The following is a 22,821-nucleotide window of genomic DNA, read 5'->3' on the forward strand; positions in this document are numbered from 1 at the left end:
GGTTTTTACAGACTGGATTGAGGAGGTGCTGTTTGATTTCCATAGGGCCCAAAGATTGCCCCATGACATTTACATAGTGCCTGAAGGGGCTGGCCACCCCACCTGAATCTATTATGCAAGTGGAGTTTTTACCTGGCCAGCACCAGGTTGCCTGCTCCTTCCTGTATGCGCGGCTGATAAAAGGAAAGATGGAACTGCCATGTTGAACATGCCTAGACCCCAGGGAGTCACGGCTGCTGGCCTTCACCTGTGCGAGCTTCCAGCTTGCTTATCTATGTTTGCAGCTCAATTTTACAGGCTGCTTTTTGTTAGAAAAGAAATGGGGGCTACTTTTTATAAAAAGAGAAACCTTACTGAGGACTTTCTTACCCTCAGTATCTGCCTAAATAATTTCTTTTTACCTCCCATATCAATTGGACCTCTCTGCTCAGAGCCAGCCCAAGTTGCACGTTGAAGCCCATGGACAGTACTACCCCTAAACATTGCTTTCCCTCATGCCAAAAGTCCACATTAAAATGAAAATACTTTTGAGAGAGGAAGTTATGCCTTGATCAAACATTACCTTGAATATAATAGTAGGTGAAACCAGAGTATGAAGCAACAGGGTTGCAAATAGATGCAGTAAATAGTTTTTTCAGGTTAAATGGATATGCAAATGCATCTTGATAAATTGTGTCATATTTTACTCTTTATCATGTTAGGTGAGTTTTTTTTTCATCTCTCCTCCACACTCTTCTAACCTACACCTTACCCCTCAAATCGCAAACTCCTTGTGAGAAGAGGTTATTGCACATGAAGTCTGTCAATAAATGTTGGTTAAACAAAAGAGAGAGAGAAAAGGAGGGAGGGAAGGAGAGCGAAAGCTACTACATTCCCGTTCTGTATCTTAATAGTATTCATAATCTACTAAACTCGCGGCTTATTTTAGAGATAGTAGGAAGACAAGTAGTGGGGGAATCTGCATATTTTAACAGCTGGTTAAAGAAGAATATAAGCAGAGAAATCAGAGTGGCAACTGGAACAAAGAAGGAAGTCAGATCAGGTATCTGCAGCTATAGTAGGAAAGAAAGGAGCATTAGAAGCTGGGGAGGTCCAGGGAAGTCTTCCAGGGAGTATTCGCACAAGGCAAGCTGTGAGGTTCTGCAGGTTGCTTGTGAAAACATTGTAAGACTGCTGGAATCCCAGCACTTTCAGAGGCCGTGGCAGGTGGATCACAAGGTCAGAAGAGCGAGATCGTCCTGGCTAATACGGTGAAACCCCATCTCTACTAAAAATACAAAACATTAGCCCTGCGTGGTGGCACACACCTGTAGTCCCAGCTACTCGGGAGGCTAAGGCAGGAGAATCGCTTGAACCCGGAAGGCAGAGGTTGCAGTGAGCCGAGATCGCACCACTGCACTCTAGCCTGGGCAACAGAGTGAGACTCTGTCTCAAAAAAATAAAGAAAAAATTAAAAGACTTTAAGTGTACATAGTTTAAAAATAAGCTGTAATAATTAAAAATGTACCTGTGTTTGGATTCTGGAAGTGGCTCCTATAAAGGTTACCTTTAGCTAGTCTAGTAGAACAGTCTAGTAGATTTCCTCACACCTCTGAAAAGCTTACTTTGTGCATTTACTCAGGGTCTTCCACCTGAACATGCAACTCTGCCTCACCAGTGTTTACTCACACTATGACTGGCAGCTCTTGGAGATCCTTTTATATCCCTAAACCACTGCCAAAAACACTAGTATGTAAATTCTGTAGAAAGTATGATGTTGCCTCCTTAATCTATTCACCCTCTTTCTATAGATTATTTTCTGCAGTCTTAAGGATACACTATGATCCCAATAGCCTGCCACTGGAATACCTTTATTTTCTTTTCATTGACACTTTTAATTAAAAGAATAAAGCACTAAGGATAAAATTGGAGTCTCCTTATTTGACTCTCTTGGCCTATTTCCTTCCTTCCTTAGGGGCAATCAGTATAAAAAATTTAATGCACATCCTTCCAGGTTACGTGGCATAATTTTACTATTCACAAATACAGTAGAAGTGGAGCTTAGTGATTTTAAATTTTTTATACAAATAATGCTATACCAGATGATCTACAATTTGCTTTTTGTGCTCCATTTTAGGTTTTTGGAAACTACTCACATTGATGCCTATCAGTCTAAGTCATTCATTTTAACATATTGTACTATATAAACATAGCAAAACTTATCCATTTCCCTATTAATAGGCATTTATACTAGACCATAATTTTTTGCTACTGCAAATAATGCAGTAAGCATATTTCTACATGTAACCTGCTACCTATGTGTAAGAGTTTATGTCATGTACCTAGAGGCAGAATTTTTGGGCAAAGAGATTAGCCAGTTTAAAACTTATTAGATATTGCTATTTATTTCTTCAGAATCTTTGTATAAATTTTGATTATTGGCAGCACTACATGAACGTTTCCATGCATAAGAATGTGGTAGTCTCAGGTTTTAAATTATTTCCCATTCCAGTGGCTGTGAAATAATATATCACTACTATAGTGACTGCACAATCTTCATGGCTGAAGATTTCAGCATCTTTTCCTTTGTTTTTAATTCAGATTTCCACTTAGTGAATTGGAATTTAAAATGCACTCTCTACTTTTCTATTGGATTGTTTTTCAAGTTCTTTTATTATAGATGCTAATCCTCCCTTTGCTCTATGTTCTGCAAATATGTACTGTTCTTTTATTTTTAAATTTTATTATGTTTTTTTACTTGTGCTTAAGTTGATCATTCTTATCCTTCATGACTTATGCTTTCAGAGTTCTAAGATATGTGTAGCTCATTGTTAAATTTCTATATTTCCTACATTTTTAAATGAATTTTAGAAGATTACATTGATGTTTTAATGTACCAAAATGTATATGTGTACATGCTTTGAGAAAGGAAGCTAATATTTTTTAAATTCTTTTTTCCATATGGAAACCAGTTGTGCCAACATTATCAATTGCATCCTTTTCTGTGGTTTTTTGCTGCTGTTTCTTTATTTTATAGTAAGTCAGTTCCCATATACAGGCATATCTTTTTTTATTGCAGTTTGCTTTACTCTGCTTCACACATCATAGGTACCATTTTATTTTTCTTTTTAAAATTGATACATAATCAATGTACATCTTTTGGGGTACATATAATAATTTGCTATTCATATAATATGTAAAGATGAAATCAGGATAATTGGGATATCCATCATCTTAAATATTTCAAAATAATTTTATTTTAATTTTTTCTTTAAAGTTCTAACTGCTTTCATTTGGATAAAACTTAAAAGGCAGTATCAATCATAGTTTGCTCAAGGATGTGGAAATTCAAAGAATTCATTTTCAGAAATATTCATTGATTGCTATATTCCTAGCCCTGGGAATACTGAGGACACTAGCGATACTGAGATGAATGACATGATTTCCCTCAAGACTTTCAATCTGTAAGGAGATAAAGGCATGTGATTTATAAATTATGGTATGACTTTGATGACCTGATAAGGCAGCAATAGAGGCATAGAAGAAGGAGGCAGTAACAGTATCAAGGACAGTCTTCCAAAGAAGATGCCACCTCATTGGGTTATTTTTATAGTCATTTAAATTTTTTTTAATTGAGATAAAATTTACATATAAAATTTACCATCCACATCATTTTAAGTATATAGTTCAGTGGTAATAAATACATTTATATTCTTTTTTCTCCTTGCCTGCCCCTCTCCCCTACCCTTCCCAGAATTTTATTGTTTTAATTGAAACGTAATAGATGTACATATTTTCAAGGTACGTGTGGTAATCTAGCACTTTAATGTGTATATATCAAACCAGTGTAATTAGAATATTCATCATCTTAATTATTTGTCTTTTCTTTATGCTACATATATCTGAAATATCCCCTTCTAGCTATTTTGAAATATACAAAAGATCATCATAAAGTATAGTCATGTTTCTGTTCAATTGAATATGTCTTATTTTTTTTTTCTATCTAACTGTCTATTTGTACCCACTAATCAGCCTGTCTTTATACCCTCTTTCCCCATACCCTTCCCAGCCTCTGGTAACCACCAATATACTGGCTACCTTCAAGAGGTCCACTTTCTTAGCTCTCATGGATGAGTGAGAACATGCAATATTTGTCTTTCTGTGCTCAGCATATTTCAGTAGACATAATAACTTCCAGTTTCATCCAGGTTGTTGCAGATAACAATATTTTATTCATTTTTATGACTGAATAATTTTCCATTGTGTGTATATGCCACATTGTCTCTATGCTTTCATCCTTTGATGGGGACTTAGATTGATTCCACACCTTGGCTATTGTAAACAGTGCTATGATAAACATGAGAATGCAGACATTTCTTTAATATATTGATTTTCTTTCTTTTGGATATATATCTAGTAATGGAATTGCTAAACCATATGGTAGTGTTAAGTTTTTTGAGGAACCTCCATACAGTTTTCCATAGTGGCTGTACTAACTCACATTCTTGTCGGCAGTGTATGAGCGTTCCCCTTTCTCCATATCCTTGCCAGCATCATTATTATTCATCTTTTTGATAAAAAACTGTTTTAACTAGGTTGAGATGATATCACATTACAGTTTTGATATGCATTTCCCTGATGATTAGAGATGCTGAGCTTTTTTTCATATACCGTTTATGTCTTATTTTGATAAATGGCTATTCAGATATTTTGCCCATTTTTGTTTCCGATTAGTTTTTTTTTCGTTATTGAGTTATTTGAGCTCCTTATATATTTCTGATTATTAATTGCTGGTCAGATGGATAGTCTGCAAATATTTTCTTCCATTCCGTGGGATATCTCTTCACTTTTTTGATTGTTTTCTTGGCTGTGCCAAGACTTTTTACCTTGATGTAACCCAAATTTTTCATTTTTGCTTTTGCTTTCTGTTCGAGGTCTTACACAAAAAAACCTTTGCCCGGTCCGATGTTCTCAAGTGTTTTTCCAATATTATCTTCTAGTAGTTTTATAATTTCAGACCTTAAAGTATCCATTTTGATTTGATTTTTATATATGATGTGAGGCAGAGGTCTAGTTTCATTCTTCTGCATATGATAATAGAGTTTTCTCAGAACTATTATTTTTTCTCTATCTCTCTCTCTCACTTTTTCTCTTTCTATTTAGAGACAGGGTCTCATTCTGTTGCCCAAGCTGGAGTGCAGTGGGACAATCTTGGCTCACTGCAGCCTCAACTTCTGGGCACAAGTGATCCTCCTGCCTCTGCCTCCTGAGTACTTGGGGCTACCTGCACACGCCACTAGCCCAGCTCTCTTTTGTATTTTTTTTTTTTTTTTTTGTAGAGATGGGATTTTACCATGTTGCCCAGGCTGGTCTCAAACTCCTGAGCTCAAGTGATTCACCTGCCTTGGCCTCCCAAAATGCTGAGGTTACAAATGTGTACCACCACATGTAGCCCCAAACCATTTATTAAGAAGACTGTCTTTTCCCTATTATATGTTCTTGGCACCTTTGCTGAAAATGAGTTGGCCGTAAATGTGCAGATTTATATCTTGCTTCTCTATTCTGTTCCTTTGGTCTGTGTGTCTGTTTTTATGCCAATACCATGCTGATTTGGTTACTATAGTTTTGTAGTATATTTTGAAGTCAGATAATGTGATGCTTCAGCTTTTTCTTTTTTTTCAGAATGAAAAGATTGCTTTGGTCATTTGAGTTCTTATGTGGTTCCGTATAAATTTTAGAGTTGTTTGTTCTATTTTTGTTAAAAATGATACTGACATTTTCATAGAGAATACATTTAATCCATGGATTTCTTTGGGTACTATGTTCATTTTAACAATGTTACTTCGTCTAATTCATGAACATGGAATAGCCACTTTCTTGTGTCCTCTTCAATTTTTTTTCATCAGTGTTTTATGGTTTTTCTTGTATAGATATTTTACTTCTTTGGTTAAATTGAGCCCTAAGTATTTTCTTCTTGTAGCTATTTTAATCGAATTGCTTTCTTGATTTTTTATTCAGATTGTTTGCTGTTGATATATACAAATGCTACTGATTTTTGTATGTTCATTTTCTAACCAGGAACTATACTGAATTTGTTTATCACTTCTTGTAATTTTTTGGTGGAGTCTAGTTTTTTCTAATATAATGTCATGTCATTTGTGAATAAGGATAATTCAACTCATTCCCTTCCAGTTTGAATGTCCTTTATTTGTTTTTCTGCCCTACTTACTCTGGCGAGGACTTCCAGTATTATACTGGATAAAAGTGGTAAAAGTGGGCATCATTGTCTTATTCTAGATTTTTACTACACTTGATCTTAGCCAAAAGGCCGAGAAGCGATATTATTCTAGATTTTTGAGGAAAGGCTTTTAATTTTTCCCTGTTCAGTATGTTAGCTATGTGTTTGTCATTTATGGCCTTTATTATTTTGAGGTATGTTTCTTCTATACTCTGTTTATTGGGGTTTTTATCATGAAGGGACCTTAAATTTTATCAAATGCTTTTTCAGCATCTATTGAAACGATCTTACAGTTTTTGTTTTTTGTTTTTTGTTTTCTTTTTGGGTTCTGTTAATGTGATGTATCACATAGATTGATGTGAATATCTTGAACCATGCTTGCATTCTAGGAATAAATCCCACTTGATCATGGTGAATGAGTTTGAAAGTATTCCCTCCTCTCCAGTTTTGTTTGTTTGTTTGTTTGTTTTTAAAGAATTTGAGTAGAATTGCTGTTAGTAGTTCTTAAATGTTTAGTAGAATTCAGTGGTGAAGGAATCAGGTCCTCGGCTTTTCTTTGATGGGAGAATTTTTGTTATAGCTTCTATCTTATTACCCAGTAAAGAAAAGCTGAAAGATATTGAATTTTTTACAAATCGAAGGTCTGTGGCAACCCTGCATTGAGCAAGTGTTTAGGTAACATTTTTTCAAGAACAGTCTCACTTCATGTCTCTGTATCACATTTGGTAATTCTTGAAATATTTTAATTTTATATGATTATTATGTGTATTGTAGTGATCTGTGATCAGTGATCTTTGATATTACTATTGTAGTTGTTTTGGAACGCCACATACTGTGCCCATTTATAATGGTGAACTTAAAGAAATGTTGTGTGTGTTCTGACTATTCCACATATACACCATTCCTTCTCTTTTCCTCTTTTTTGGCGTCCTGATTTCTGCAGACACAACAATGTTGAAATTAGGCCAATTAACAACCCTACAGTGGCCTTTAAGTGTTTAACTGAACTTAAGAGTCACACATCTCTCCTTGTAAGTTGAAAACTAGAAATGATTAAGCTTGGGGGGAAGGTATGTCAAAAGTCAAGATAGGCTGAAAGGTAGGCCTCTTGTGCCAGTTAGCCAAGTTGTAAAAGGAAAAGTTCTTGAATGAAATTATAAGTACTACTTCAAACAAATGATAAAAAAGCAAAACAGCTTTATTGCTAATATAAAGAAAGTTTTAGTGATCTGTATAGATCAAATCAGCCACAACATTCTCTTCCTTAAGCCAAAGCTTAATTCAGAGCAAGGCCCTAAGGCTCCACAATTCTGTGAAGCATGAGAGGAGTAAGGAAGCCACAGAAGAAAAGTCTGATGTTGGAAGAGTTCGCTTCATGGAGTTTAAGGAAATAAGCTGTCTCTGTAACATAAAAGTACAAGGCAAAGCAGAAAAACAATTGCTTATGCAGAAGCTGCTGCAAGTTATCCAGAAGATCTAGTTAAGATAATTGATGAAGGTGATTACACTAAACAACAGATTTTCAATATAGATAAAACAGCCTTCTATTGCACGAAAATGACACCAGGACTTTTGAAAGCTGGAAAAGAGAAGTCAATGCCTGGCTTCCAAGCTTCAAAGAATAAGCTTATTCTCTTATAAGGAGTTAATGCAGCTGGTGACTCTAAGTTGAAGCCAGTGCTCTATTTTGCATTCTGAAAATCCTAGAGCCTTTGGGAATTATGCTGAATCGACTCTACTTGTGCTCTGTTAATGGAGCCACAAACCTGGATGATAGCACATTTATTTGCAACATGGTTTACTGAATACTTTTAGGTCCACTGTTGAAATTTATTGCTCAGAAAAAAAAAAAAAAAAAAGAAAGATTGCTTTCAAAATGTTACAGCTCATTTACAATGCACTTGGTCACTCAAGAGCTCTGATGGAAATGTACAACGAGATTAATGTGTTCACACCTACAAACACAACATCCATTCTGCAGCCCATGGATCAAGGAGTACTTTTGACTCTCAAGTCTTATTATTTAAGAAATATATTTTGTAAGACTATAGCTGCCAAAAATAGTGATTTATCAGATGAAACTAGGACAAAGTCAGTTGAAAATCTTCTGGAAAGGATTCACCATTCTAGATGTCATTAAGGCCATTTGTGACTCATGGGAGGAGGTCGAAATACCGACATTAACAGGAATTGGAAAAAGTTGATTCCAACCCTCATGGATGACTTTGAGGGGTTCAAGACTTCAGTGGAGGAAGTAACCACAGATGTGGTAGAATTAACAAGAGAGCTGGAATTAGAAATGAAGCCTGAAGATGGGAGTGAATTGCTGCAAACTCATGATTAAACTTCAATGGGTGAGGAGTTGCTTATGGATAAGCAAAGTAAATGGGTTTCTAAGATGGCATCTACTCCTGGTGAAGATATTATGAACATCGTTGAAATGACAACAAAGGATTTAGAATATTATTATGTAAATCTAGTTGATAAAGCAGCAGCAGGGTTTGAGAGGATGGACTCTAATTTTGAAAGATTTCCTCCTGTGGGTAAAATGCTATCAAATCGCGTACAGGGTACAGGGAGCAAGGTATAGGGAAATCTTTCCCAGAAGGAAGAGTCAATGAATGTGCCAAGCTTCACTGTTGTCTTATTTTAATAAATTGCCACAGTCACCCCACCCTTCAGCAACCACCACCCTTATCAGTCAGCATTCATCAACATGAGGCAATAATCTTCATCAGCAAAAAGTTTGCAGTTTGCTGAAGGTTCAGATGATTGTTAGTATTTTTTAGTAATAAAGTATTTTTAATTAAGGCATGCGCTTTTTTTTAGACATAGTGCTATTAAATTAAGAAACCAAAAAAAGTGTGTGACTCACTTCATTGTAATATTTGCTTCATTATGGTGGTCTGGAACTAAGTCCGCAATGTTTCTGTGGTATGCCTGTGTGTGTGTGTGTATGTTTTGTGTATGTATTTGGGGGCCCTCTGTTTGGTTGCAATAATTATTTTTTAAATGTATTCTATGACAATATCGTACTTTCTCAATTATCACAGCTTTTTAATTTCCCTTGATATTTAATAGGGCAATGATGCGCTTCTTTTTCTTCTTTTTTTTCCGTGTTTGCTTGGCTATTTTTGTGGAAGTCTTTGAAAAAAATCTTATTGTGCTATTGATTCTGAGTGTATTGTCTTTATATATTAATTTTTAGAAGACTGTGTCTTTATTTAGTAGATCTTTTACCTATAAAATTTTGTCAGTATATTCATGTATTCTTTTATCTCTTTCGTAAATGCTTTATATTTTTCTCTGTGAAGATCTTGCACTGGTTTTGTCAGATTTATCTTCTGGACACAATATAATCATTATGTTATTGTGAATGGTTTATTTTTGTATTTCCTATTTTTTATCATTAAAATATGGGCATAGTGTTGAGTTTTTTACATTGATCTTATATGGAGTGACCTTAACAAGTGTTTTTATTGATTTTAATAGCCTGTCTATAGGTTCCTTTGGACTTTTTAATGTAGCCAGTAATATTTGCTAATATTCCAGCCAGTCTGTAAATTATGATTTTGTTCAAATCTTGTTCTATTACTTTTTTTTTCTTATTTCATTAATTAGGGCTTTGGAGCACTTTGGTAAATGGTAGAAATGATAACAGTCCTATGTGTCTGATTTCTGATCTTACACTTAATAATTTCTAAATGGTGTGCCATGTTTTTAATAAATATATTTCACCAGATCAAGGAAATTTCTGGAGATTTTCTTAGCTTCTTAAAATGCTTGTGCTTTGTTTTGGTTCTTTAGTTAGTTTTTGGTAGTCGTGAATAAATGTTTAATTTTATTAAAAATAGTTTACTGTATATAATGAGGTAATTTTAGGTTTCTTTTTTTTTTCAATCCTTTAACATGGTGAATTGTACTGATAGATTTTTAAAATTAACTTCTTTGAGGTGTAATCTCTCTCTATGTACAATGCAACCATTGTATGTGTGCAGTTTGATACATTTTTGGCTACTGTATGAACGCATGTAGCCAACTTCACAATCAAGATAGAAAAAAAAATTAACCACCACAAAATGTTCTCTCATGTCCCCTTGTAGTCAGTTATCTTTGCTATGAAGGCAACTGCTGATCTTATTTTCTTCAAGATCAAGTTTTGCTTGATCTTGAATTTCAAATAATGGAATAATACAGTATGCAGAATTTTGCATTTAGCTTCTTTCAGTTAGTACAATAGTATTGAGATATATCCATATCTGTATGTGTATCAGCAATATATTTCTTGTTTGGATAGAGCAAAATTTGTTTGTACATTCATCTTTTGATTGGCATTTATATTATTTCTAGTATTTAGTTATTATTAATAAAGCTGCTATGAAATTTTGCATTTAAGTATTCATGTGAACATGTATTTTAATTTTTCTTTCTAGTAGTAGAATACCTTGGTTATATGGCAAATGTATGTTTAAATTTTTAAGTAATAACTACCCTGTTTCTAAAGTGATAACAGAGTTTGTGTTGCTTCACATCTTATCAACACTTATTATTGTCAGTCTTTTTAATTGCAGCTATTGTAAAGTATATGTCATGGTATCTTATGGTTTCAAGTTTCATTACCCCAAGACTAATGATATTGAGTATCTTTATGTGTATTTTTTGCTATTCATATATTCTCTGGTACAGTCTCCATTCAACTCTTTTGTCCACTTGTAAATTGGTTTGTTATTTTGATATAGTATTCTAGATACAACTAGAGAGAGATGTAATGAATATCTACGTGTGTTTATATATGCCTATATATACATTTATACTGATATATAAATGATATGGATAATATAAATTATTTTCATATGTATTTTTTCTTAGTATATTTCTTAGTATGTTTTCTTAGTATTTCATTTCCTTAAAGGTGCTTGCAAAGAGTAGAACTTTAAATCTTGATTAAATCAAATTCAAAAGTAATAAATCAAAGTAATTTATTTTTCTTGTAACACTGATTTTTAAAACTGCTTATTTGAAAAAATTACAGATTCACAGGAAATTATAGGGATAGTAAAGCGGTGACAGGTATCCTTCACTAGTTTCTCCCAGCAGTTACATCTCACGTATGTAGAGTACAATATCAAAAACAGGAGTTTGGCATTGGTATAATGTGCAAGTATAGTTCTATGTTGTTTTATCACATGTGTAAATCTTATAAGCACCATTGCAATCAAACTACAGACCTATTCCTTCGCCACAAAACTCTCTCCCTGGTTCTGTCTCTTTATAATCACTCTCACTATTCCCCTTCCTTAACCATTCATAACTCCTGGTAACTGCTAATCTGTTTTTTATCTTTATAATTTTGTCATTCTGTGACTATTATATACATGGAATTGTAACTTCTGACCTTTGAAGACTGGCTTTTTTCGTTTAGCATAATGCCCTGAGATCTATCCAAATTGTTGCATGTATCAATAGTTCCTTTAATTTTACTGCTGACTAGTGTCCTATGACATGGATATACCACAGTTTGTTTAACTGTTCATCTGTTAACGAACATTTTGGATGTTTCCAGTCTTTGGCTATTAAAATAAAGCTGCTATGATTAATCATGTGTAGATTTTGGTATAGACATATTTTCATTTCTCTAGGATAAATGCCTAAATGTGTAGTTGCTAGTTGAATTGTGAGTATATGTTTAGCTTTATGACATCATACACAAGACCCAGTTTCACTGCATCCTCTCCACCATTTGGTATTGTCACTGCTTTTTGTTTTATTCTATTAAGTGTGTAGAGACATTTCATTATGGTTTTTATTTGCATTTTCTAAATAGCTACTAATGTTTATTATCCTTTCATCTGCTTGTCATCCATATGTCTTTTGCCAATTTCCATACTAGATGTTTTTCTGTTGAATTTTGAGAGTGTTCTTTATATATTACAGATACTAGGCCTTTGGTGGATTTGTGATTTACAATTTTTTTCTTCTAGTTCGTAGCTTGTCTTTGTGTCCTCCTAACAAGGTCTTTCTAAGAACAATTTTTAAAATGTTAAAGTCCAAATTATTGATTCTTTTCATATTATGCCATTGGTATCATTATTAAGAATTAATCCCCAAGCCCTATGTCTTGAAATTTTCTCCTAAGTTAACTAAGAGTTTTATATTTTTATATTTTACATTTAAATCTATGGTCCATTTTGAGATAATTTTTGTAAAAGATGTGAAGTTTAGGTAAAGGCTCTTCTTTTTAAATTTATTTTTATTTTTTCCTATGACTATCCAATTGCTCAAGCACCAGTTGTTGAAAAGTTTATCTTCTATTGAATTGCTTTTGAATCTTTGCCAAAAATAAAATCAGTTGACTAGAAATGTGTGAGTCTTTTTCTGGGCTCTTTATTCTATTTCATAAACCTAAATGCCATTCCATCTACCAATACCACACAGTCTTGGTTGCTATAAATATAAAATAATCTTAACTGAATAATTCCTCCCATTTTATTCTTTCTGTCAGGATTGTTTTTAGCTACTCTAGTTCCCTTATCTTTCCATATAAATTTTAGAGAACTCTTGTCCTTAACTGTAAAAATAATCCTAGGGCCGGGCACATTGTCTCACATCTGTAATTCCAGCACTTTGGAAGGCTGAGGCAGGTGGATCGTGAGGTCAGGCATTTGAGACCAGCCTGGTCAACATAGTGAAACCCTGTTTCTACTAAAAATACAAAAAATTAGCCAGGCATGGTGGTAGGTGCCTGCAATCCCAGCTAGTCAGGAGGCTGAGGCAGGAGAATCATTTGAATCTGGGAGGCGGAGGTTGCAGTGAGCCAAGATCGCGCCACTGCACTCCAGCCAGGGCAACAGTGTGAGACACCATTTCAAATAATAACAATAATAATAATAATAATTCTAGGTTTTGGTAAGAATTGTGTTAAGCCTTTGTATAAATTTGGGGATTATTTATATCTTGCTATGGTAACTTTTCCAGTTCACAAACATGGTATATCTCTTCATCTATTAAGATATTCTTTGAATAATTTCATCAGTGTAGTAGGGGAGTTTAAGTCTCAAACAATGTTTGTGGATTTATTTTCCCTTGGTATCAGATTTTGCATCATCTATTTTGCAGCTTTTTATTTGGTGCATGTTCATTTTGATAGCTATGTCTTCTAAGTAGATTGACCTCTATATCATTACATAATGTTCCTTTCTGTTAGTTTTCTTTGCTTTCAAGTCTGCTTTATCTAATATTAGCACAGATACTATTGCTTTATCAGATTAATGTTTATATGGTCTTTTTCCATGGTTTACTTTCAAACTGCCAATATCATGAATTAAAGTGTGTGGTAATTTTTAAGCAAAAGAAAACTTACACATAATACAATACATACAGTAACCTCTAGAAAAGCAATACAAAGAAATATACTCAGAAACTAAAAAATGTTCAGGTAATCTAAAGCAATGCAAGAAAAAAAAATACAGAAATTAAAATCAGAGAGAGCAGACAACAAAAAAAAATAATAAACTTAAGCTTTAACATATCAATAATTACATTAAATAGTGTAAATGCGCCAAATAAAAGATACAGCAAAATAAAGCAGATTAAAAAACATGCCTCAACTGTATGCTGTCCATAAAGAACTTAATCCAAATATAATGCTATTGGGAGTTTGAATGTAAGGCATGGAAAAAGGCCATACAAACATTAATCTGATAAAGCAACAGTAGCTGTGCTAATATTAGATAAAGTAGACTTCAAAGCAAAGAAAACTAACAGAAGCACACTATATAATAATACAGAGGCCAATATATTTAGGAGACATTGCAATAAAAATGAATATGCACCAAATAAAAAGCTGCAAGATAGATAAAGCAAAAGCTGACACAAAGGGAAAACAAACAAATCCACAAATACGGTTTGAGGCTTAAACTCTCATACTGCACTGATGAAATTAACTCAAGATGGATTAAAGACTTAGACCTAAGACCTAAAACCATAAAAATCCTAGAAGAAAATCTAGGTAATACTATTCAGGACATAGGCATGGGCAAAGACTTCATGTCTAAAACACCAAAAGCAACGGCAACAAAAGCCAAAATTGACAAATGGGATCTAATTAAACTAAAGAGCTTCTGCACAGCAAAAGAAACTATCATCAGAGTGAACAGGCAACCTACAGAATGGGAGAAAATTTTTGCAATCTATCTATCTGACAAAGGGCTAATATCCAGAATCTACAAAGAACTTAAACAAATTTACAAGAAAACAACCCCATCAAAGAGTGGGCAAAGGATACAAACAGATAATTGTCAAAAGAAGACATTTGTGTGGCCAATAAATATATGAAAAAAAGCTCATCATCACTGGTCATTAGAGAAATGTAAATCAAAACCACAATGAGATACCATCTCATGACAGTTACAGTAGCGATCATTAAAAAGTCAGGAAAAAATAGATGCTGGAGAGGCTGTAGAGAAATAGGAGAGCTTTTACACTGTTGGTAGGAGGGTAAATTAGATCAACCATTGTGGCGATTCCTCAAGGATCTAGAAGCAGAAATACCATTTGATCCAGCAATCCCATTACTGGTTCTTGCTATGTTTATTGCGGCACTCTTCACAATACCAAAGACTTGGAACCAGCCCAAATGCCCATCAGTGATAGACTAGATAAAGAAAAATGTGGCACTTTAATAAAATCTCAGGATACAAAATCAGTACGAATATCAGCAGCATTTCTATACACCAACAATGTCCAGGTTGAGAGTGAAAATCAAGAACGTAATCCCATTCACGATAGCCACAAAGAAAATGAAATACCCATAAATGCAGCTAATGAAGAAGGTGACAGATTTCTACAAGAACTACAAAACGCTGCTGAATAAATCAGAGACAACACAAATGAATGGAAAAACATTCTATGCTCACAGATTGGAAGAATTAATATCATATGAATATTTATTTTTATATCCTTAATTTATTTGCTATAACTTTCTACTTCTTCACAAAACTTTGTTTTTTCATTTGTTTCAGACATATTTAGAATTGTTTTAAAATATTTTGTTTTAGTGGCATTAGAATCCTTGTCTTGTCATCCTAACATCTGTGTCTTCACATATGCATCTGTTGATTGTCTTTCCTCATTTCCTTTGATATCTCCCTGGTTCTTGCTATAACAAGTAATTTTTGCTGGAAACCTGAACACTTGGGGTGTTATGTTTAAGACTTTGGATCTTATTAAAAATCTCGTGGGTTAGCAGGCACGGTTTGACATTTCTCAAGTGATTAAAAGGGAGCTCTGATTCATTTCTACCAGGTCGAGTTGGAAGTCCAGGTTCTTTAGTCTGCCCCCACGGATACCTAAGTGAGAAGGGCTTTATGTTACTGCTGGTAATGGCTGGGAGTTGAGACTTCCCACTGAGTCTTTGCTTACAGAACCCTAGTTGGGAGGGAAATTAGTACCTAACTGCTGCTTACCGTCACTGTTATCAGTGGAGTAACCTCATTACGACTGAGAAGTGGTCAAAGTCCTGACTCTCAACTAAGCCTCTCAACTAGATCATTCTCTTACTTGAAAACAATCTGTGATTCCACATTCCTCCTCTAACACCATTCCAGTGAGGAAGAGAGGGGCATATCAATACAGCTTCTTTTGGGTGGAAGTTCAGGCTTTGAGTCCCTAAATCAATAGCTAATCTACCATCTTTTCTGCAATTTTCAGAGTTTATCATATTTTATATATAATGACCAGAGTTGTTATTTGCATTTGGTGGGAGTAATAGGGAGAGTAGGTCTATTTTTCCTGGAAGTGGAAGTTCCACTCATGAATTTTACATGGTTAAAGCACAGTTTTATCACAGGGTAAATACAGCTTGGCCAGATGAGTACATACGTACATATATCCACACTACTGGATTAACTGCAAAATGTTCTTTAGGATTTTACTCATCCATGATACTGGTATGTCATCTTACCATGTACTTTCTTTTCTGACTTCAGTGTCAAGCTTATACTAGCATTAGAAAATTAATTAGGTGCATATCCTTCTGTATCCTACTTCTATAGTCAAATTTATACTACTTTGAAGTTATCCATTTTACAAATATTTGTTAAAATTTATCTAATAATTTAAAATATTAGATATTCTTTCATAGGGAGAATTTTCTACTGATTCAATTTCTTTAATAATTGATACTGTATTTAGTTTTTCTATTATCTTTGAGTAAATTTTGGTAATTTATATTTTTAAGAAAATTTTTATTTTGATAATTTAATAGTCTTAGAAAATTACCCATTTCCTTAAGTTTGAGCATTTGTTGGCATAAAGATGTGTATATCATTCTCCCAGAACTTTTCAAAATCTTTACTGTACCTTTAATTATATCCTTTTACATAATAATATTATTTATATGTACATTCTGTTAATCAGTGCTGCCTAAGATTTATACTTCCATTAAAGCTTAAGAAAGTCTTTATTTATACTGATTTTTCCATGTCATAAGTTCACATTATTATTTCTCTTTTTTTGTACTATTTTTTTTTTGCCTTGAGTTTATACTGTGGCTTTTGTTTTTAGCTTCTTGAGTTGCACTTAAACTGATCTATTTTACCTTTTTGTTAAATATTTTAAACAAAGTTTTAAGGTTATAATCTTTCTTTTGTTACATTAGATTTATCTCACAAATATATGTACGCATGTGATGTGTTTTAGTGCATTTAATTTTAATTTTTATTAATATTTTATTGCCATCGTGATTTTTTTCCTGTAAATTAAGGCATGCTTAAAAATTTCCAAATGTAGTTTTTATTTTTGTTTTTGTTGTATTTTGTTTTGTTATATTTTAATCACCATTGTTGATTTCTTATTTGATTGGTCTTTCTGATATTACTTCTATGGAATATGTTGAGGCTTCTTCGTGGCCTGGTACATAATTAATTTTTAGTAGTATTTTATGTGAAAAGAATAAACGTATTTCAGTTTGCTATGAATTCTGAACTTACATCTAAATTTGGCATAGGCCTAAGATTCCTATTTTCATAAGCAAATGTTTTCTGTTCATGTTCCCAGGTGGAAAGAAAGTTTCCTTCTGTTTCTCCACTTCATAGATAATTCTTATCTTATGCTTTTATATTTTATTAGTGTTTTTAATAATATTCTTTCTGGTTTTATTCATGTAGTTCTAGAAAGTTATAGCTTTTCTTGTGTACAGATTCTATTGCACCTGGGTTTACCTCTACTGTAAAAGTTTCATGACCGATGGTGTTATTTATCTTGGTTTTCAACTGTTGCATCCCCTATCCCTAGCACAATGCCTAGAGCTTAGGGGCACTTGGGGGATGGGAAATGAATCAACGAATGAAATGTTTCAATATTCCTGTGAGCAATTTTGATTTTTACTCCACTCAAGATTAGTTTTGAGTTGCTTCTTCATTTGTAAGGATTGGGAGATTATGTTTGATTTTGAGCTTAGATATATTTTAAAGTTTAATGAATCACGTTACCTAGTATTTGTGTGTCTGCATGGAATTTTGGTATATGTGGACCAGAGGGAAGAAACCTTCCATATGATATCTTATTTTGCTTTATTGTCTGGCAGACTAGAGTGGATTTTTAAAAACAGAAAATAAAATTTTGATCATGCTGTATGTCATTCTCGTGCTGATCCCACATTGCAATTAAGATATAATTTATATTCCTTAATACAGTAGTCTCCCTGATCTATTATTAACTTCCCATGGTTTTAGTCACCCATGGTCAACAGTGGTCCAAAAATATTCAGTGGAAAATTCCAGAAGTTAATGATGAGTAAATTTTAAGTTGTATCCCTTCTGAGATAGGTAGTGAAATTTTATGCATTCTGCTTTGTCCTGCCCAGGATGTAAGCTATCCCTTTGTTTAGCATATTCATGCTGTATACGCTATCCATAGTTAGGCACTCAGTAGTCATCTCAGTTATCAGATCTAAACAATGTAGCATGTATAGGGTTTGGTGCTATCCCTGGTTTTAGGCATGCACTGGAGTTCTTGGAACATATCCCCCCATGAATAAGGGCTGATTACTGTAAAATGTATGACTTTTATGTTATGAACCTATTGACCTTCCTTTCATTTCTTGAAATCGTTTACTGTTGCACTCCCATATCTCAGTCCCTAACGCTCTATGCTCTTTTAAGCTTCAATGCCTTTTGAAAGCCTTTTTACTTTGCCAAGAATACCTTCACCCATCGACAAAACCCACTCCTCTCCCTGATGAGTCTTTCCCAAACCCAATGTTCTCCATGACTGAAGAGTTAGGGGCTGTCTTCTCTGGGCTCCCATGTCACTTTGTTCATATCTTTAACATCCCTATGATACTGAACTGTCATTGAAATTCAGTTTTTTTAGATGACCCTGAGGCCGTAAATGAGTGATCAATGGTATGTGAGATATGAGTTAAATCAGCGTTAATTTCTCAGCACTCACCCAGTTGCGTCCATAAGTATGTCTGAAACATGCACCATCCACAGGTACTTCCTCTGACCTGGAAGCCTGTGCTTATTATTAGTAATTCACAAGACAGTTTAAGGAATTCAATAAAAGGAAAGATAAAGTTATTTGCAGACTATCTAGCATACAGTAGGTACTCTGTGAAGGCTCATGACAGCTCAGCAACCCTCTGATTTCATTAATGATTTTTCTTTGCACTGTTTTTGGCTCCCATGTGATGACTTTCAGGCATACTACACGTGTTTCAAAGTCATATCTCTTTTAATATGGTGACAAATAGAGCAATCTATTTCCAAAGAAGATAACGAATTCTATTATCACCAGTGGGAAATTTATACTATATTGTCACTGAAGAACTTCAGAGCAAAGATGTTTAAGGGAATTCCTAAACTAGATAGGATGGAACTCAATTTACATACAAACTTGGAGATCTCTTCTATTCAAATTTCCTTCAAAAAGTGTGTTATAATAGAGGTAAAACATCAAGGGAGAAAATACATTTTTACTTTTATCTTAGAAGATTGTAAATTGACTATATTTATCCGTCTTAATCTTAAGTGTAGGCATTAGGTATTATGAATATTTATTTTTGGTGGTAACTGGTGAATAAACATTCCTTGTTTTAGTGACAATTTACTACACATGCCAAACGATATCATAGAATTTAGAGCTAGAATGTTTAGATAGATGCTGGTCAAATATTCTTATTGTACTTATATATGAAGGAAAACGGAGGGTTAGGGAGATGACATATTTCCTTAGATTATGTTCAGATTTACTTCTTAGGGATGCTCACACAAGAATCTCTGATGGGTCTAGTACACAGGAGACACACATATATTATTTGTATTTCTATATACTGAGAATTTTGGTTTTACAGGTCACCATGCAGCATGGTTGAAGAGAATAGTGCTGTTTGCCGAGTAAATATTTTATCATTTTTTTTATTTTAAATTGTTTGTGGAGTTTGAAGACATTAAAATTGTATAGCCACTGCAACCTTCCTTTAATCCCATTTATAGGGGTGGTTTCACTATAAAGTAGATGGATGTACTGTGGTCCCGCATTAACGACATTAAATTGCTGAGCTGCAAAATGAACCAGTTGTGAGATGATATGTGCCTTCTAAAACTAGGAACATTGGGAGCAGCATTATAGGGAGTACACAGCATGTAATTACAGACATTTTACCACAATTTTGCTAAGCAGAACAACTGTATGGAGAATAAAAGGCAATTTATCAGTGAACAAAGACTGTGTGTGTATGTGTGTGTATTTATCTATCTATACAGACAATATCTGTATATACATATAGGATTATCTACATAAGTATATATGTTTTATATATATATTATACTGCCCCTTGAGTAATAGCCAAGATTTTTGCCTATTGTATACATTTTACATTTTATTCTTTCCCCAGTTTTATTAAGGCATAGTTGACAAATAAGATATTTCAAGGTGTTAAAACATAATGATTTGATATCCATATGCACTGTGAAATTATTACCACAATAAAAGTAACTAATATATCCATCACTATACTGAGTTGTGTGTGTGTGTGTGTGTGTGTGTGTGTGTGTGTGTGTGTGTGGGGTAAGGACACTTATGTACTATATTAACACATTTCAAGAAAACAATGCAGTATTATGGGCTATAGCTGTCATGCTGTGTATTAGATCCCCAGAATTTATTCATCTTATAACTAAAAGTTTGTACACTTTGACCAAAAACTCATTTTCCCCACCCCAAGCCCTGGCAACCATTGTTCTATTCTCCATTTTTAGGAGTTCAGCCTTTTTTTTTTTTTTTTTTTTTTAGATTTTACTTATAAGTGAAATAATACTTGTCTTTCTTTTTCTGCCTTATTTCACCCAGTTTATGTCCTCTAGATTAATCAATCTTGTCATGAATGGCAGGAGGTTTTTCTTTTAATGGCTAAATAATCATCTATGTGTGTGTGTGTATATATGTGTGTGTGTGTGTGTGTGTATACACATATATACATATAACATTATCTTCATCTGCTGGCAAATAGGTTGTTTTTAATACCTTGGCTATGGTGAATAATTCTGCAATGAATATGGCAGTGCAGATATCTCTTCAACATGCTAATTTCATTTTATTTAAATTTATAACTATAAGTGAGATTGCTGGATTATTGTGGTTGTTCTATTGTTATGTTTTTGAGGAACATCCATACTGCTTTACTTAATGGCTGTACCAATTTATATTTCCACCATCAATGTACAAGAGTTCCTTTTTGTCCACACCATTACCAACACATTATCTCTTGTGTTTTAATTATAACCATTCTAACAGGTGTGAGGTGATATCTCATTGTGGTTTTGATTTGCATTCTCTGCTAGTTAATGATATTGAGCACCTTTTAAAATGTTTATTAGCCATTAATGTCTTTTTTGAAAAAATGTCCGTTTAGACCCCTCGCCAATTTATTAATCAAGGTGTTTGTAATTTTGCTATCGAGTTCTGTGAGTTTCTTATATATTTTGATATTGACCCTTTATCAGACATATGGTTTGCAAATATTTTCTCCCATTTCATAGGTTTCCTTTTCATTTTGCCGATTGTTTCCTTTGCTATGCATAAGCTTGTTAATTTGATGAACCTGTTTGTTTTATTTTGTTACCTGCATTTTCAGTGTCATATACAAATAAATTATTGCTATCATGGCCAATATGTTGCCAATGGCCAATTTTCCTTAAACTTTTATCTTGGAGCTTTATGGGTTCACGTCCTACATTTAAGAATCCATTCCAAGTTAATATTTATATGGTATAAAATAAGGGTCCAATTGTATTCTCTTATGTGTGGATATCTGATTTTTCCAATAACATTTATTGAAGAGACCGTTCTTTCCCCACTGTGTTTTCTTGGCACCTTCATCAAATATTAGTTTGTCATATGTCTATGGTTTTATTTCTGAGCTCTTTTCTGTCTATGTGTCAATTTTTATTCTGGTACCATATTGTTTCGATTACTATAGCCTTGTAATATAGCTTGAAATCAGAACAAATCATGCCCCCAGCTTCGTTCTTTTCTCTCAAGATTGCTTGGGCTATTCGGGGCTTTTTTGTGGTTCCATATAAATTTTAGATTTTTTTTTTCTGTTTCTGTAAAAAAAAAAAAAAAAGGCCATTGGAATTCTGGTAGAGATTCCTTTGACTCTGAAAGTCTTTGAAAAAGGCCATTGGAATTTTGGTAGAGATTCCTTTGAATCTGTAGGTCACTTAAAATGCAAGCATTTTAAGAATATCAGTTTTTCCACGGCAGGCACACTGAACATCTTTCCATTTATTTGTGTTTTCTTCAATTATTTCATCAACGTCTTATAGTTTTCAGTGTAGTCTTATAGTTTCCAGTGTACAGATCTTTTGCCTTCTTCATTAAATTTATATCTAAGTATTTAATATTTTTATATTGTAAATGTTAATTTTTAAAATTTCTTCTTTAAGATGGGGTCTCACTCTGTCACCAAAGCAAGCTGGAGTGCAGTGGTGTAATCACTGCTAACTGCAGCCTTGACTTCCCAGGCTCAGGTGATCCTCCCATATCCATCTCCCGAGTAGCTGGGACTATATGTATGTGCCACCATGCCATGCAATTTTTTTTTTGATTGTTTGTAGAGACTGGTTTTGCAAAGTTGCCCACTGTTTTAATATTATTTTTTCAAATAGTTTGTTATATTAGTGTATAGATTTTTTTTAATCATGACACTTTAAATTTGTTGATTAGTTTTAAGTTTTTTGGTGGAGTCTTTAGGGTTTTCCATATGTTAGATATTGTCAACTGTAAACAGAAACTTCTTCATTTTTTTATTTAGAAGCGTTTTATTTATTTTTTCTTGCCTTATTTCTCCAGTGAGAACTTCTAGTACTATGCTGGATAGAAGTGATGAGAGTGGGAGCCCTTGTCTTGTTTCTGATCTTAGGGGAAAATCTTTCAGCTTTTCACTGTTGAGTATGATGTTAGCTATGGGCTTATTGTATATGGCTTTTATTATATACCGGTACATTCCCTCTATACCTAATTTGCTGAGAGTTTTTATCATGAAATGACACTAAATTTTGTCAAGAGCTTTTTCTGCATCTATTCAGATCATTACATAA

At 33.7% G+C, this 22,821-nt stretch overlaps 1 protein-coding gene and 1 pseudogene across 1 annotated transcript in view; one reads left to right on the plus strand and one right to left on the minus strand.

Moving 5' to 3' along the window:
* The window catches only part of UNC13C (unc-13 homolog C), a 624,577-nt gene that overhangs the window by 97,011 nt on the left and 504,745 nt on the right, over positions 1 to 22,821 (plus strand). The gene's annotated exons all lie outside the window — the stretch shown is intronic.
* Positions 6,242 to 6,319, minus strand: LOC119628249 (U2 spliceosomal RNA; annotated as a pseudogene).

This window comes from Chlorocebus sabaeus, chromosome 26 (assembly GCF_047675955.1).
Source record: "Chlorocebus sabaeus isolate Y175 chromosome 26, mChlSab1.0.hap1, whole genome shotgun sequence".
Taxonomy (NCBI): Eukaryota; Metazoa; Chordata; class Mammalia; order Primates; family Cercopithecidae; genus Chlorocebus; species Chlorocebus sabaeus.